At 41.7% G+C, this 17814-nt stretch overlaps 1 protein-coding gene and 1 pseudogene across 4 annotated transcripts in view; one reads left to right on the forward strand and one right to left on the reverse strand.

Annotated features, from left to right (window-relative positions):
* PCSK5 (proprotein convertase subtilisin/kexin type 5) overlaps positions 1 to 17814 on the forward strand; it is a 483293-nt gene that overhangs the window by 394799 nt on the left and 70680 nt on the right. The window lies entirely within an intron of this gene.
* LOC108542619 (pre-mRNA-splicing factor RBM22 pseudogene) lies at positions 12263 to 13846 on the reverse strand (annotated as a pseudogene).

Consider the following 17814-nt stretch of genomic DNA (forward strand, 5'->3'; position numbering starts at 1 on the left):
CTCTGTCCCACTCCCTCTAATTCATCTTTCAAGTCTCACCTAAGGTTTTGTTTCCTCAAGAAACCATTCTTCATCCATTCTTTGAAGACATTCCCACACACATACACATGTGTGCTCTAATTTAGTTATCACTTTATTTTCTTAGCAAATTGTTCAGAGTCTTCTTAGCAATCTGAAAACACAGCATCCATTGCGATATCTTTCTATTTGCTTCATTCCCCCTGACTCTGAGCTAAATATTGTAATAGGAATTAGTCTCCTTCTTACCCTCCTTCTTTCATCCACCAAATTTCAATGCCCCTTCTCAAGGTATTTCTTCTTATATACTATGTCTCTTTATCGTTCTCCATGGGCTAACAGTTGTTTGCTTTCTTGATTATTCTGCAATTTCACTGTGATAAGTCTTCTTATAGATTAACAAAATATGTATTTGTTCTGCTTCTTAAAATTAATCATGGGGATTTATTATTATTATTATCATTACAGACAATATGTCTCTGTCACCCAGGCAGGAGTGCAGTGGTGCAGTCATAGTTCACTATAACCTGGAACTCCTGGGCTCTAGGGATCCTCTTGCCTCAGTCTCCCAAGTAGCTAGGATTACAGGTGCATGTTATTATACATGGCTAATTTTTAATTTTTTTTTTTTTTAGAGACAGAGTCTTGCTATATTGCCCAGTCTGGTCTCAAACTCCTAGGCTCAAGCAAGCCTCTTGCTTTGGCCTCACAAAGTGCTGGAATTACCAGCATGAGCCACTGTACCCAGCCAGATTGGTGTTTTCTTTTTTTTTCCCAACAATTCTGGAAAATTTTTAAGGATTTCATTATTATCGAATATTGTCTCTTTCCCATTCTCTCAGTTATCTCTTTTTGGAACTTTGATATTTTTTTAGCCCTTCTCATTTTAACCTACTTGTTTCTTAACCACTCTTTCCTGTTTTTTAGCTTTTATTGTCTCTACGGGTTGAAGCTTCTGCCTTTTCTTTTTACCTATCTTTGAGTTTACCTAATTCTTTTTCTGCTATGCCTAATCTACTGTTTAATCTCTCCACTGAACTTTAGATTCTAATTTTTATGTCTTTCACTTATAGAAGTTATATGTAGTTGTTTTACCAACCACTTGGTTATTTTATATTTTCAAGATGTTCTTTTTATTTCTTTAAAATTTTAAATATTTGTTATTTTATATTTTGTACCAGATACTTTCAAGATCTGTAGTCTCTATGGGTTTGATTCTGGTGTTATTTCTGCTGACTTTCTCTCATGGTGACTGATTTCCTTATGCGGCTTATGTTTTTAAACTGTGACCATTTTCCTTGAAAATTTACCCATGAAAATACTTTAAGGTCTGGGTTAAAGACTATATTTTTTAAGAGAAGATTTGCATTTCCTTCTATCATTTGCCTTAAGGCATTACTTACCTGGAACTACTTGAAACTGAATTTTCCTTTTGAGATGTTCCAGAACACACAGATAACATGAATTATGACTATAAACCTATGTGAGATCTGGCTTAGGGTTACACATTCTCAGAGGAGGTTTTTTGTTGTTTTATTTTGTTGTATCTACTTGTCTTAGTCCATTTGTATTGCTATAAAAGAATACCTGAGGCCGGGAAATGTAGAAAGAATAGAGGTTTATCTGGCTTATGCTTCTGCAGGCTGTACAAGAGCATAGCTCCAGCATCTGCTTCTAGTGAGGGCTCCAGGCTGCTTCCACTTATGGTGGAAGCGGGAGAAAGCAAGGGGAGGGGAGGTGCCAGGCTCTTTTGAACAAGCAGCTCTCATAGGAACTCTCACGGGAAGTAGTAAAGCAAGAACACACTCATTCCCAAGAGGGCAGCACCACCCTTGCATGAAGGATCCACCCACAGGAGCCAAACACCTCCTATTAGGCCCTACCTCTAACATTGGAGATAAAAAATATCCTTTTAAAAAATATATTGTTTTTAGACCTATATGAATGGGAGGAGTTAAAATTTTAGCATGAGGTTTGGAGGGTCAAATAGCACTACTGAATGTTAAGGATGAGACCGAGATAATTTTTTCCTGTCTCTTCCTCCTGAAAGTTAATTTTTCATCCATCCTTCACTAAGACTGCAATCCTTGGGTTCCTATTCCAGCCCTGCATTTTATCTGACAACCCTTACTATAATAAGAATGCTCTGAATTTGCCCATTAAGCAAGATAAATAAAAGCCTATTTTTTGTTTGTTTGTTCTTTGTTATTTTTGTTTGTTTGTTTGTTTTCGTTTTTGTTTTTTCAGATGGTGTCTCTTTCTGTCACCGCTGGAGTACAGTGGCATGACCTTGGCTCACTGCAACCTCCGCCTCTTAGGTTCAAGTGATTCTCCTGCCTCAGCCTCCTGAGTAGCTAGGATTACAGGCACGCACCACCACACCTGGGTAATTTTTATATTTTTAGTAGAGATGGGGTTTCACCATGTTGGCCAGGCTGTTCTCAAACTCCTGACCTCAAGTGATCCACCTGCCTCGGCCTTCTAAAGTGCTGGGATTACAGGTGTTAGCCACTGTGCCTGGCTGATACAGTCCTAATTAAGTGGGAAGAGAGAAGAGAAAGAATCATAACTTGGCTTCTTTCAGCCTGAAAAAATATTTCTGTGGTACACTAGATTAGAGGTTTCTCCTTTCTATCATTCATCACACTGTGGTTTCTCTCTAATTAGCTTTGTTAATTACTGTCCCTTTGCCAGATTGCAAATTCCTTGAGGTAGGGACTGCCTTTCTCATCTGCATATACTCCTTATAGTATCCAAAGCCGTGAATGGACTGCAGTGTGGGATCAACTAAGTGTTTATTACTTCTAAGTCCACTTCACTGCTGGGTGCTCCTCTTCTCCCATCCACCCAGGTGCTTGGGCAAGGCCAGGGAGTAATCCCATTCCCTCACCTCACACATTTTATCATTTAATATTCTCAATTTTATTTCTTTACTTTCTCTCAAATCTGAGTTTTCCTGTTACTGTACCCACAGTCTTAGTTTATCCCTAATCATTTCTCCTCTAGTATATTCCTTTAAAAAAAAAAAAAAGTTTCTTGAGTATGTTACATGGAATCTAGTTGAGCAAGATTTAATGGACGTATCTGTTTCTGCAGTTAAATAAACCATTACCACACAGTAGACACATCATTTTAAGTAAGTCAGATCACATAGGTCATTTTTACTGAAGCTTCTCATGCCTCCCCATTACTCTTAGATTAGAATGTAAACCTCTTATCCTGGCCTATGAGATCCTAAAGGATCTTGTTCTGTCTATGATCCTGGCATCACCTCCTGACTCTCTCCCTTTCTCTCCGTCTCTTCCAGCCCCACTGGCCTTCTTGATGTTCCTTGAAGGGGACAAGCTTTCCCTGGCCTCTGTCTGGAACACCTGCCCTCAGAACCTCCCATGCTAGCTCTTTGTTGTCATTTGAATCTCTACTCAAATGTCAATTCTTGAAAGACACCGCCTCGCTAGCCCATCTAAATTAGGGCCTCTCCTCTCCACCCCAGTCTCATCACTCTCTAACCCTTAATCTGAATGTATGTACTTACTTACGTGTTTTCTTCACCCAATGCATATTTCTGGAGCATCTGCTATATACCAGCAATTCTTGGTATTGGAGATATAGGAAAACAAAACAGAACAACCTGTCTTCATGAAACTTGCGTTTTAGTGTTTGCTTCATGCATTTATTGAACAAAAATGTATGCTTTGTTTTCATTCTAATAATTATCTAGGCTGGGTGCAGTGGCTTACGCTTGTAATCTCAGCATTTTGGGAGGCCAAGGCGGGTGGATCACCTGAGGTCAGGAGTTTGAGACCAACCTGGCCAACATGGTGAAACTCTGTCTCTATGAAAAATACAAAAAAATTAGTGGGTGTGACGGCACACACCTGTAGTTCCAGCTACTCAGGAGTCTAAGGCAGGAGAATCGCTTGAATCTGGGAGCCGGAGGCTGCAGTGAGATCATGTCACTGTACTCCAGCCTGGGCGACAGAGTGAGCCTCCGTCTCAAAATAAATAATAATAATAATCATCTAATTTTTTCTTTTTGTTATGTCTTCCCCCCAAAAAATGAAGGCTTCAGAATAAATGAATACGTGAATGAATGTACAGCATTAGTGAGCGATCCCTATAGGAATTGCTGCATATTTTCATCCAGCACTTCTACCTGCTAGTCAGCCTACAGAAGCATGGAAATCCACAAACAACTTGCCTACTATGATATTCCCTTGCTGGAATTAGAGAACTTGATTTTAAAGACTAGAGTCCAATAGAAGACTGAGCCCTCTTTAGCCAGCATTTGTAGACAATAATTTCGATTATTTATTCCAGTCTCTTCTACCACCCTGTCCCTCCAGGGAGTTGTGCCCCACTGTCAGCCGCACCATTTGCATTACTGCCAATTCAAACATTTATTCATTATCCCTGGGCACCGACGAGGACAACATGATTGCAAATCACTAGCAAACCCTCAACCAAATACTTTGTATCCCAGCACCATTGAACCTTCCAGAAAAATCAGCTTTGGCAAAACTCTCAGAGGATCCATTTTGTATTCGAGTGTAAATTACTTGAGGCAATTCTAAGTGCAAGACCTGTTTGAATTATGTACTTTTTAGTGTTATTTGGAGCTTATAATTAGTTGCACTCTTTGGGAATATAAATGTTTTACCCAGTTCATTATCTTCGGGTAGACTGAAAAATGTCAGTGACTCTCCTGCAAATTTGAACAGCGTTGTTCAGTAAGTAAGTATATATTTACCCTGGGAGAATATGCATTTTTGACAATTTACTTAATTATCTCTCAAAACAATTCAAGTATTGGCTGCTTCTAATGCTGTCTTTCTCCTCAAAGGGAGCAGTAGGATATCTCAGCAGGGCTGGACATTCTGCTGCTGTTTCAACAAGGCTGCGGGTGCTCATCTAGGGACTTGTTTAAGAATGCTTGGCCCCAGTGAAAGCCACGAGTCTCGGGAGAGCCAAGAATAACCCCATCTCCTATTCATTGGCCTCCTTTGCAGAATTGTATCAGAAAAACAATTCGTTTTAAAAGTGAATCTTTTTCAAGGAGATTATACAAACATCTGCCACCGTTTTAGCCACACCCTGTGGAAGAACATCAGTCCTGTCCTGATGGTGTAGAATTAGGAAATGCCAGGAGACAAAATGGGAAGATGAGAAAATAGGACCGAGAAGGAAAGAAAGGAACAAAAAAATAAAGAGCTTAGCCAAATGACAAGCTCCCTCAGGGGAGATCTGTGGGAGGATGTTGTTTTCAAACACATGACCCAAAAGATGTCTAGAACTCAGGACCTGAGCTTTTTTTTTTCCCCCCTTAATAACATTTTTGTTTTAATCAATTCTGTAACACACATTTATTTTAAAAGCCAGGAAACATATATGTATATGTAAAACAAAGACTATTGTTAATATTTTAGCTTTTTGCCTTCTGATTTTTGATAAAGCCATCTCTGTGTATCTATCTGTCTGTCTATCCATCCATCCATCCATCCATCCATCCATCCATTTATCCATCTACACAGGTAGGTATCTACCTACCATATACATAGATGTGGATTATCATCCTTTTTTACATAGCCTATCATGAAATGTTTCTGTATCATTAAATACGCTTGAGAAACAAAATTTCAATGTCTGTCTATTAGCCCATCTTATATAAATGAACAGGCATATCTCATTTTACTGCATTTCACTTTATTGTACATTGCACATATTGTATTTTTTACAAATTACACGTTTGTGGCAACCCTGCCACAAGCCCGTCTATACCACTTCTCCAACAGCACATCCTCACTTTGTGTCTCTGTGTCACATTTTTGTCATTCTTACAATGTTTTGAACTTTTCATCATTATTGTATCTGTTATGGTGATCACAGTGATCAGTGATCAATTATAATTGTTTTGGGGCACCATGAACCCCACCATGTGAGATGGAACCTAATTGACAAATGTGTGTGTTGTACCTTTTCCACTGACTGGGCATTTCCCCATATCTCTTCCTCTCATCAGACCTTCCCTGAGATATAACAATATTGAAATTAGGCCAGTTAATACTTTTACAGTGGCATCTACATGCTCAAATGAAAAGTTGCAAGTCTCTCATTTTAAATCAAAAGCTTAAAATTGATTAAGCTTAGTGAGGAAAGCAAGTCAAAAACAAAGATGGGGCTGAGCACAAAGGCTCACCCCTGTAATCCCAGCACTTTGGGAGGCCAAGGTAGGAGGATCGCTTGAGCCCAGGAGTTAGAGACCAGCCTGGGCAACATGGTGAAACCCCGTCTCTACTGAAAATACAACAATTAGCCAGATGTGGTAGTCTGTAGTCCCTGCTACATGGTGAGCTGAGGTGGGAGGATTGCTTGATCCCAGCAGTACCAGGCTGCGGTAAGCCATGATCACACCACTGCATTCCAGCCTAAGTGACAGAGCCAGACTCTGTCTCAAAAAAACAATAACCAAACAAAAAGATAGGCTGAAATCTAGGTCTCTTGAACCGAACAGCGAAGTTGTGAATGCAAAGCAAAAGTTTTTGAAGGAAATTAAAAATGCTACTCTAGTGAGTACACAAATGATAAAAAAGAGAAACAGCCTTAGTGCTGATATGGAGAAAGTTTTTGTGGTCTGGATAGAAAATCAAACCAGCCACAACATTTCCTTAAGCCAAAGCCTAAACCAGAGGAAGGACCTAACTCTCTTCAATTTTATGTAAGCTGAGAGAGGTAAGGAAGCTACAGAAGAAATGTTGGAAGCTACCAGAGGTTGGTTCATGAGGCTTAAGGAAAGAAGCTGTCTCCATAACATAAAAGCACAAGGTGAAGCAGCAAGTAATGACGCAGAAGCTGCAGCAAACTGTTCAGCTAAGATCATTGATGGAGGCTGCTATACCAAACAATAGATTTCCAGTTTAGGTGGAACAGCCTTCCATTGGGAAAACATGCCATCTAGGACTTTCATAGCTAGAGAGGAGAAGTCAACGCCTGGCTTCAAAGTCTCAAAGGACAGGCTGACTCTTTTATTAGGGACTAATGCAGCTGGTGTCACTTAAAGTCAATGTTCACTTATCATTCTGAAAATCCTAGGCCCTTAAGAATTATGCCAAATCTATTCTGCCTGTGGTCCATAAATGAAACATGGCTGGGGGCAGCACATCTGTTTGCAGAACGGTTACTGAATATTTTAAGCCCATGGTGGAGACCTACTGCTCAGACAAAAAGATTTTTCAAACTATTACTGCTCATTGACAATGTACCTGGTCACCTAAGAGTTCCGATGGAGATGTACAAGGAGATTAGTGTTGTTTTCATATCTGCTAACAGGACATTCATTCTGCAGCCCACGGATTGAAGAGTAATTTCAAATTTCAAATCTTATTATTATTTTGAAACAGGATCTCACTCTGTCACCCAGGCTGGAGTACAGTGGCACGCTCTTGGCTCACTGCAACCTCCACCTCCTGGGCTCAGCAATTTCCCCACCTCAGCCTCCTGGGTTTCTAGAACTACAGGTGTATGTCACCACACCAGGCTAATTTTCATATTTTTTATAGAGACTGGGTTTTGCCATGTCACCCAGGCTGGTCTTGAACTCCTGAGCTCCAGTAATCCAATCACCTCAGCCTCCCAAAGTGGTGGGATTACAGGCATGTGCCATTGTGCCTGCCCCAAGTAAGACATTGTGTATGGCAATAGCTGCCATAGTGATTCTTCTGGTGTATCTGGGCAGTGTAAATTGAAACCTCCTGGAAAGGATTCACCATTCTTTTCTTTCTTTCCCCACCTCCCCCCAACTCTGTTGCCCAGGCTGGAGTACACCATTCTTTTTCTTTTCTTTTCTTTTCTTTTCTTTTCTTTTCTTTTCTTTTCTTTTCTGTTCTGTTCTGTTCTTTTCTCTCTGTTGCTCAGGCTGGAGCACAGTGGTGTGATCATAGCTCACTGCAGCCTCAAACTCCTGGGCTCAAGTGATCCTCCTACCTCATCCTTCTAATTAGCTAGGACTACAGGTGTGTGCCACTATGCCTGACCAATTTTTTATTTTATTTTATTTATTTATTTATTTATTTGAGACAGGATTTTGCTGTCATCCAGGCTGGAACGCAGTGGTGCGATCTTGACTCACTGCAGCCTCGACCTCCGAGGCTAAAGCAATCCCCCCACCTCAGCCACCTGAGCAGCTGTGACTACAGGCACGTGCCAATACGCCCAGTTAATATCTCTTTTTTGTAGAAATAGAGTTTCCCTATGTTGCCCAGGCTGATCTCAAACTCCTGGGCTCAAGTGATCCTCCCAAAGTGTTGAGATTACAGGCATGAACCACTGCACCCATCTTATGTTTTTATAATTTCTACTTTTATTTTGATTCAGTGGGTACATGTGCAAATTTATTACGTGGGTATACTGTGTGATGCTGAGGTTTGGGGTATGAATGATCCCATCACCCAGGTAGTGAGCATAGTACCCAATAGGTAGTTTTTCAGCCATTACCCCTCTCCCACAGTAGTCCCCAGTGTCTGTTCTCATCTTCCTGTCCATGGGATTCACCATTCTTGATATCATTTGTGACTCATGGGAGGAGGTCAAGATAATAACATTAACAGTTTGGAAGAAGTTGATTCTAACCCTCATGAATGACTGGGAGGGTTCAAGACTTCAGTGGAGGAAGTGACTGCAGAGGTGGTGGAAACAGCAAGAAAACTAGAACTAGAAGTGGAACCTGAAGGTGTGACTGAATTGCTACAATCTCATGATGAAACTTGAACAGATGAGAAATTGGTTCTTATGGTTGAGCAAAGAAAGTGGTTTTTTGAGATAGAAACTTCTCCTGGTGAAGATGCTGTGAACATTGTTGAAATGAAAACAAACGATTTAGAATATCACATAAATTGAGTTGATAAAGTAGCAGCAGAATTTGAGAGGATTGACTCGAATTTTGAAAGAAGTTCTGCTGTGGGTAAAATGCTTTCAAACAGCATCACATGCTACAGAGAAATCGTTCATGTAAAGGAGGGTCAATCAATGTGGCAAACTTCATTGTTTCAAAAAATTGCCACAGCCACCCCAACCTTTAGAAACCACCACCCTGATCAGTCAAGCAGCCATCAGTATTGAGGCAAGACCCTCCACTAGCAAAAAGATCTGAATCCTCAGATGATCATTAGCATTTTTTAGCAATAAAGTACTTCCTAATTAAGGTGTGTACATTTTTTAGACATAATGCTATTGCTTACTTAATAGACTACAGTATACTGTATTACTTTTATATGCACTGGGAAACAATAGAGTTTGTGTGACCTGCTTTATTGTAACATTTACTTCATTGAGGTGGTCTGGAACTGAACCCATAATATCTCTGAGGCATGCGTGTACTATACCATTTTAAATATATTCCCAACAGATGAACTTTCAGGTTGTTTTTTTAATCAAGGCATAATCATTGATTATTTTGATCTAGAAAGTTTGCTCTAGGGAATAAATTTATGTACTAAAGCTACAGAAGGTGGTGAAGAGGTGGAAAAAGTGGAATCTAATCGTGTTATTAAAACATTTTCATTCACATCTATATTTCCACTTGTCTCCTGACCCAAAAATGCTAGGTAAACAATTTAATCAGAATCAAATAGTCCATCTATAAAGAAGGGCTGGAAGCCAAGTGCAGGGGATTCCTCATGTACATGCAACTGAGTGACCCCGTCAGAGAGCCATTTCTTCTGGTTACAATCTTAAGGAACCAAATTCAACATATTTTGACAAGGTTAAATATGAATTTATTAGCTCAGATGTAGCATTTGTTTAGGTGTGGCCTGGGTCACTGGTCTCCAGAAAGAGGTTGGCAAAATAATTCATTTAAGCTGAAAAAACAAAAAAAAAAACAAAAAAATAGAACTTATGTTGATGATTTTTATATTATCCTCTTAAATCTTAAATTTTCTACTCCAGCACATCTTTTTAATCTATGTGAAATATTCATTGATATGGTTTGGCTGTGTCCCCACCCAAATCTCATCTTGAATTGTAGCTCCCATAATCTCCACATGTCACGGGAGGGACCCAGTGGGAGGTAATTGAATCACGGGGGCAGGTTTTTCCCTGTGCTGTTCTCATGATAGTGAATAAGTTTCATGAGATCTGATGGTCTTATAAAGGGCAGATCCCCCGCACACGCTCTCTTGCCTGCCGCCATGTAAGATGTGCCTTTGCTCCTCCTTCACCTTCCACCATGATTGTGAGGCCTCCCCAGCTATATGGAACTGTGAGTCCATTAAACCTCTTTTTTCTTTTTCTTCTCTCTTTTTTTTTTTTTGAGATGGAGTTTCACTCTTCTTGCCCAGGCTGGAGTGCAATGGCGCGATCTTGGCTCACTGCAACCTCCACCTCCCGGGTTCAAGTGATTCTCCTGCCTCAACCTCTCAAGTAGCTGGGATTACAGGCATACACCAGCATGCCCAGCTAATTTTGTATTTTTAGTAGAGATGGGGTTTCTCCATGTTGGTCAGGCTGATCTCAAACTCCCGACCTCAGATGATCCACTGGCCTCAGCCTCCCAAAGTGCTGGGATTACAGGCGTGAGCCACTGCACCTGGCCAAACCTCTTCTTTTAAATTACCCAGTCTCAGGTATTTCTTCATAGCAGTATGAAAACGCACTAATACATTCATGCACTGGTACATAATAAATAATAATGAATAATAATTTATACACACACGTATGTCAGCATGCCAGTGGAAGGTGAGCATAACGTGTATAAATGTTATATTCCTAACATACCAATTTTTTAAGCCAATGAGTGATTAATCAAGACAGTATGGAGCTTAGAACTTTAGATTTCTGTTGTTGATGGAGGTTGGAGGGTAACTGGGGCTGGAAGTTCTATGAAGTATGGCTGGAGCATGACTTTGGTCTAATACTTGGCCTAGTGTGGGAGATAGTGGCCAAGCTGAATCCTGGGAAGGTAAATGGAGCCCCTAGTTTGGTAGAGCATAAGATATAGATGACTGGACCAGAGAAGGTGACTGGGCAAAAAGGTTGAGATTGTCTGGGAGAAGCAAGTATCCAGGATATGTTAAACTACAATCAAATGGGTAATATTTTATGGAACATTTGCAGATGTAGCCTAAGAGAGTCAAAGTGGAAGGAACCTAAGGAGTCTAGAACACTTGAGAAGATAGTGAGAGAAGTGAGAGCCTAGCAGTCTCCCAAGAGCACATATTTGCCATGCCCATTCGTCTATCATCCTAGCCAGTAACCTAGTAGGTTCTTGCAGTAACAGGACACAGGGCAGATAGGTTTCAATAGCGAGTGGTAGGGGTGAGTCTGGCTCGCATGGGGTATGAATGAAAGTCCTAGAAGCTTGAATGAGATAGCCAAAGATAAGACAGGAGCACCCTAAAATTACCCCACCCCACCAGTTTTGCAGAGGGTGGATTCTGCCTAAACAAAGTATCTACTTCATGGCCAATTGTGGCAGATATAGACATTCCATGATAAAAGGCTATCCTGAAGACACTGAGTTTCTTCTGTCTCCCCCAAAAGAGAAATAAACATGCGAGAAGAGTAATAAAAGTAGGATAAAAACCAAGTTAGAAGCATTTTAGCTAGTATGTTCCTCTTTTGACTGGAATACAAAGACATTTCATTTTTGTCTTTTTTTAGATAGTGAACTATTCAATTTCTTTGGTAATAAATGAGAAAAAGAAGAGGAAAGAAAAGATCTGGGCCGTGATGGGTACTGGTTTCTATTTGTCTTTCTGATAATGTGAATTTAAAACAGTTAAATCACACTTATGCCACTACGAAAATTAGTACTAGTAACCTTTTTGTAGATTATAAAATACAGTATACCCAGTGGACAGAAACCTGTTCAAAAGGTTTTTTTCCTGCAGGTCAACTTTTCCCCCCATAAACACAGACGAAGTGAACATATGATTGGGTTGGTAATTCTGTTGTATATTGCAATTCGCCCAGCTTCTTGTCGTCCACAGAAATGAAGAAGACAGGCATTAGATTTTATTTGTCATGTGATATTAGTAGCCAGATGTTTTAGTGGCAGCTTATTTGAGGTCCATCCATCCTTTGAATATGCATAGAAAAGCATGGCCATTGTTTCTCACCTGCCCACATCTGAACACATTCAGATACCATGGAAACCACAAAGGAAGAAAAAAAAATACTTATCCCAAGATTCATTGATTGGGATGTTTAAATGTCCTTTCTTTCATACAGCCAGGGAGGTGATAATGTGCTAGGGCCTGCTGTGCTTTCTGGCATGAGCTCCATCCCTGAGGGTCCCAAGAAAGACAGTGGATTGATCCTGGAGTCTTCTTGAAAGGGGAAGGTGAGCCGGGCGCGGTGGCTCAAGCCTGTAATCCCAGCACTTTGGGAGGCTGAGACGGTTGGATCACGAGGTCAGGAGATTGAGACCATCCTGGCTAACACGGTGAAACCCCGTCTCTACTAAAATACAAAAAACTAGCCGGGCGAGGTGGCGGGCGCCTGTAGTCCCAGCTACTCCGGAGGCTGAGGCAGGAGAATGGCGTAAACCCGCGAGGCGGAGCTTGCAGTGAGCTGAGATCCGGCCACTGCACTCCAGCCTGGGCGACAGAGCAAAACTCCGTCTCAAAAAAAAAAAAAAAAAAATACGAAAGGGGAAGGTGGTCCCATTGAGTGGAACATGCGTGGCCCAAATCCTGGAGGTAGGGGCAGAGCAATATAAGGGTGAGGACAGGGCAATAGCAGCTGAACATGGCCAGGCAATGTTCACCACAGCTGTAGGAGCACTCGGAGGTAGGCTGAAGTCATGACAGATGCATCTGCTGCTGCAGAAGGAGGAAGAGCTCCCGGCAGTACTGGAATCAGCTCTATCTGCATCCCCGGGTCTGGGGTTCTGTCATTTTCCTTTCCTCTGGCTGCCTGCGATCTTCCCCATTTTACACTTAGTCTGCAGCCATTGACGATGAACTTATTAAAGGATTTCTCTGCAGCTACTTGCGCAGCCTGCCTGGTGGAAACCTGGATGGATGCACACCGTTGTCTCTGCACAACAGGGATTGTCCAGATCTCTCTAAATAGGTAGAGATTATTTCTTAAGATCTGTCTCAGTAGTGGTATCACCCGGATCACCAACTAGCGTGGGGATAGTCTTGTCCTCTAGGAGTTCCAGATGAGGCATGGTTGAAGCCTACAATAGAAGCTTATCTGCTACAGGGTCATTGACTGTATAATATTGGTCTTTAATATCTGATCAGCAAGGGAATCATGTGGACCTGTAGGCTTCTCATGTCTCTATCAAAACTCCTCTCCTCTCTCACCTTCTCCCTCCACCCAGAAGGAGCAAATGTGGGGCTTATTCCTTAGGTAATAAGGTATGGTCCAGGCCAGTTTGCCCAGCATGTCACTGGTGGATGTGGTTTTCCCCCCAGCAGGCCAATTGGCCATCTTCCATTCGAGTTAGAAATCCCTCTCTCCACATTCTGCATGTAGTACTCTTCTCTGATATCTGACTTTGGCATGTCATCTTTTAAAGGCAACTCAGCATCACAAACCTGGGTGGGCAGGCCATGCTCCAGGTCTAAGGGGCAGGTCTGACAGACATACTTCAGTCTTCTGCAGGTTCGACACACTTTATTTTTCTTGAAATGCATGTGGGCCCCAGGGCACCAGCCAAACATTGTGAATGGCCTGGCACAGATTTCACATTTTTCTCACGCTTTTCTTTGGTCATTCAGATATACGGGTTTCCTCTAAGACATGTCTGATATGGAATAGAGAAGTATGCGTCTTCCCAGTGTTTCCTGTTTAAGGTGTTGAAACCACGACAGGTCACCATCTTGAGGGGGTCTTGAGGTAGTGGTAGGTTTTAGGGAGGAGAGAGAACCACCATGATCCTGTTAAACCCAGCTCTTCTTTGTTCCCCTGTTCTTGAGGCTCCAGGCCATTGCCTTTGACAGTATATGATTCTCCTTTCTTGACTCAAGGTGAAACTCACTTCTCAGGAATCCCCATTCTTGGAGAAAACTCTGGATTTCCTGGTCTCTCCAAGGACTGGGCTGTAATACCAGGGCTTTAGTAGCCTGAGGCAGGAGGATTGCTTGGGGTCAGGAGTTCAAAACCACCTGGGCAACACAGTGAGACCCCATCTTAAATTCCATGCTTTTCTGCTAGAATACGGAGACACATAACCTGGAAGCTGGAAGTCCAGTTTCTTCACAAGTATCTTTATCCAGTGACAAAATAACTTCCCTGTAATCGCAGCACTTTGGGAAGCCAAAGCAGAAGGATCACTTGGGATCAGGAGTTTGATACCAGCCTGGATACCATAGGGAGACCTGGTCTCTTTGGACAGCCAGCATGGCCAGGGCGGCCAGTCTCACCCTGTAATTGTGACATTGCATCCTCATGAGATGCCAGCTGGCTGACTTGGGCCGACATTTTCTTTTTCACAGAGCAGCAGGAGGCCAGGACCCTCTCACAGTCTGCATGAGGTTGCCATGGTTATGCTCACCCTCCACTTGTATGTATCCTGAATTATGGGACACCAAGTTCATGTAAACCATAAAAATAAGTTCTTCTCTAGACGTTCAAGTTTAAAATATCTCCTTCCCAACACATCTTATAGGTACGATGTGCACAGCTCCCACCGTGGCCCTCATTCATCCAAATTCAATGGTGAAGGTGATTGGTATTACTGAGAACAAAATAAAATAGCATAGAATGTAAATTGGCTGCTGAGGGTGATGTTGAAGCAGGAGGCAATGTCTCCATGGGACAGGGAGTTCATGATGAGTGACAGTACGGATGATCCCACTGTGTCACAGTGGGAAGGTGACACAGGGCATCATGAAGAGCTCCCAAGATAGAGTGGACATTGTAGTCCTGCCCACCCCACCCCATACAAATGAAACAATAAAAATGAGTTTTCTCGAGACAGAAAGACGGCATCCCCGTGCTGATGAGGCATCTGCTCGCATGCTCTCCTTAGGAAGGACATGAGCAGCTGGAAGCCAGCCACTGTTTCTGAAGGCTTTTTTCCAAATGTGTGAGACTCTCTCTGAATTCTGACTGAACTTTCCCTATCTCTCCCTAAAATATGCTCTCTCAGCTCAAAAGTTTGACGAGATCAAATCACCCGAGCTATTTAAACATCCTTCTTTGGATAACACCTTCCAAGACAGCTAACAATTGTAGCTTGTTTAGACTCCTTTTCCATTCCCCTTACCACACACACACACACACACACACACACACACACATACACACACTAGAAACCAGGAAAATTCATCTTTCTCCTTAAGCCACCCCTCCTCACCATCTAAATGCCAAGCTGACTTAGAGTCAACTTCTAGATTTGGGATTGTTACCTTCTTCCTTAATCTCATAACAGCAGCCTCTCAGTGGTCAAGCTAAATCCATTTAGCTTATGTCTGACTTGTGGATCTTCTGGGGTGGAAAAAATTTTTTAAATAATTCTCATTCTTTAGAACAACTGGTAATAATGAGAAAAACTAATGGGCATTCATAAACTGTTATAAGACACAGTTCCTGTTCTATGCATTATTCATTTATGCAAACAGTTGTAAAGGTACCAAATTCACCGTGCAACTGGGCTGGAAAAGTCCCTGAACTCAAGATTGCATTGGTATGCACATTTCTGAGGCTTGGTTCTGTTTAACATTTTCATCAGTGACCTGCTTAAAGGAGCAGAGAGCAAGCTCATTAAGTTCCTAGATGGGAGGGATGACCAGAACATTAAAGAACAGGATTAGAATTTCCCCAGCCCTTGCCAAATTAGCAAAACTGTTAGAGTCAAATATGTTCATCAGGGAGGCAGAGTAAAGTAAGCCGCCCAAATGCAAGCTTAGTGATAGGAAGTTATTTAGAAACTGAAAAGAATATGGATGCAAAAATAGACTCGTAATGGAAAATGAACTAGTCCAGGGGAACCACTGGTGTTGGGGCCTCTGCATGCACTTACAATGGGGTCAGATCCCCAGTCTACGAATTGGCTTTCCCCAAGATTTCTAAGAATGCCAGGGAGCTTTTCTTTCTCATGGTCACCTCTAGCTTCAGTTCCTGGTTCCACCTAATTAGCCTGGTTTTTGGTTCATTTCACTGTCCTGTCTTAGTCACCGTATTACAAACCATGTATTACCCAGACATTAAAAACCATTTCCCGCCCATGAGCAGATAACAGCTTCCTGCAGAACAGCCCTTCTATCTCTTTGGCTGTCTTGGCTCTTGTTCAACTCTTCCAATTAAACTTCTACCCCAAGGAGCTTAACAAGGTAGTTTCCCAAATATAGACGGTTCTTTTGCTAAGAGGAACTCTGAAACCAGCTGTTAAGACAACTACAGCACCTGTGTCCCCTAGCAAAGATGAACATGACCAAGTCACGAGCTGATAGTGCTACAGTCAGGGGATGGCAAATTCTGTGAAGTGGCAGGGAGTAAGTATCTTTGGTCTCTTGCAATTACTCAACTCTGGTTATATAGAATGAAAGCATTCTTCCACAATACAAATAAATAGATGGCAAGGTCAAGGTCCTGGAGTGGGCCACAATTGCCAACTCCTGCTAGGCTCAACTTCGGAAACTGTGACTTTCCAGAAGTCTTAACAACCATCTTGTCCAATCAGCTCATTTTATACCAGCAGAAACCGGGACCCAGAAAGTAGAGTGACATTTGTGCAAATTCACAACACAATTAAGCCTGAGTTGAAACTTCAAACAGGAAGCTCAATTTCCAGGCCAACGCTCTTTCCACTGCACCATCATCAAGCTATTTCCAGAAGGTTCTGCAGATCTCTGCTTTAATTAGCAGAGCCTTTGCTAGAAATTTTCCCACTTAACATTTGGTGCAATGCATTAGTTGTGTTACGTGTAATACACAGTAATATCATTTGGTAGCCTCCCTAGGACCTAAGATGAATGTGTGACTAAAGATTTGGATGAGGTTGTGTCTACCTCTTAAAGGCAGTCTGAGAAAACCAGAAGAGGGTAGAATAGATTAGAAAGGAATGCTATGCACAAAGTTCAAATGATATAGTTTTATTTTGCTAATTAAAGGTGACATAAAATTTTCACATACCAAGAGGAACATTTTAAAGAGGAGCAGTTGCCTTTCATCTCCTATTAAAATAAAAAGAGCAAGACTGGAGGGTAGGTTAGATCACAGAAAGAACCTGCCAGTGATAGCTCTATTACGTGCAAGAACTGCAGGCCAGAGGAAGTCATAGAATTCTCTTTATAGCCAGATCTGAGAGTTGCATCTCTTGGGAAGTGTTAGGAGTGAGAGAAATAGACTGAGATGATGACTCTGAAAATCCTTTCTCTCTTTAAGTCCCCTGAAAGCTGCAGGAGAGAACCCTTCGGTGAGCCAGAAGGGATGCATTGAATCATTACTCTTAATGAGACCAGGACAGTTTTTTTAAGAAGGTTGTGAAGGGCATAACACAAAGTAGATACTTGGGAAAAATAATTGTGCAGATTTCAAAGGAGTGCCCCAAATGATGCTCACTTCCATTGGCAAAATTCTGGGGTAACTGATGGAAAACCCTCTATTCAGGGTCAGAAGCTTGTAGCCCTTTCCAAATATTTGTGTGTGGACTTGCTTGATCCCTCTATCTCTTAGAGGCCAGGGGGTTCTTAATGTGGATGGTCATTGATCTTTAATTTGAAGACCCAGTAGCTTGAGCCTATTCCTCCTTGAAAGTAGGGCCAAGTGTTTATGAGAACTCTTATTACCTTTGATAAAGATAAATCCTAGTGTACATCTTGTTACTAATTAAAAACGGTGCAA

Source organism: Rhinopithecus bieti, unplaced genomic scaffold, assembly GCF_001698545.2.
Source record: "Rhinopithecus bieti isolate Rb0 unplaced genomic scaffold, ASM169854v2 scaffold_19708, whole genome shotgun sequence".
Classification (NCBI taxonomy): domain Eukaryota; kingdom Metazoa; phylum Chordata; class Mammalia; order Primates; family Cercopithecidae; genus Rhinopithecus; species Rhinopithecus bieti.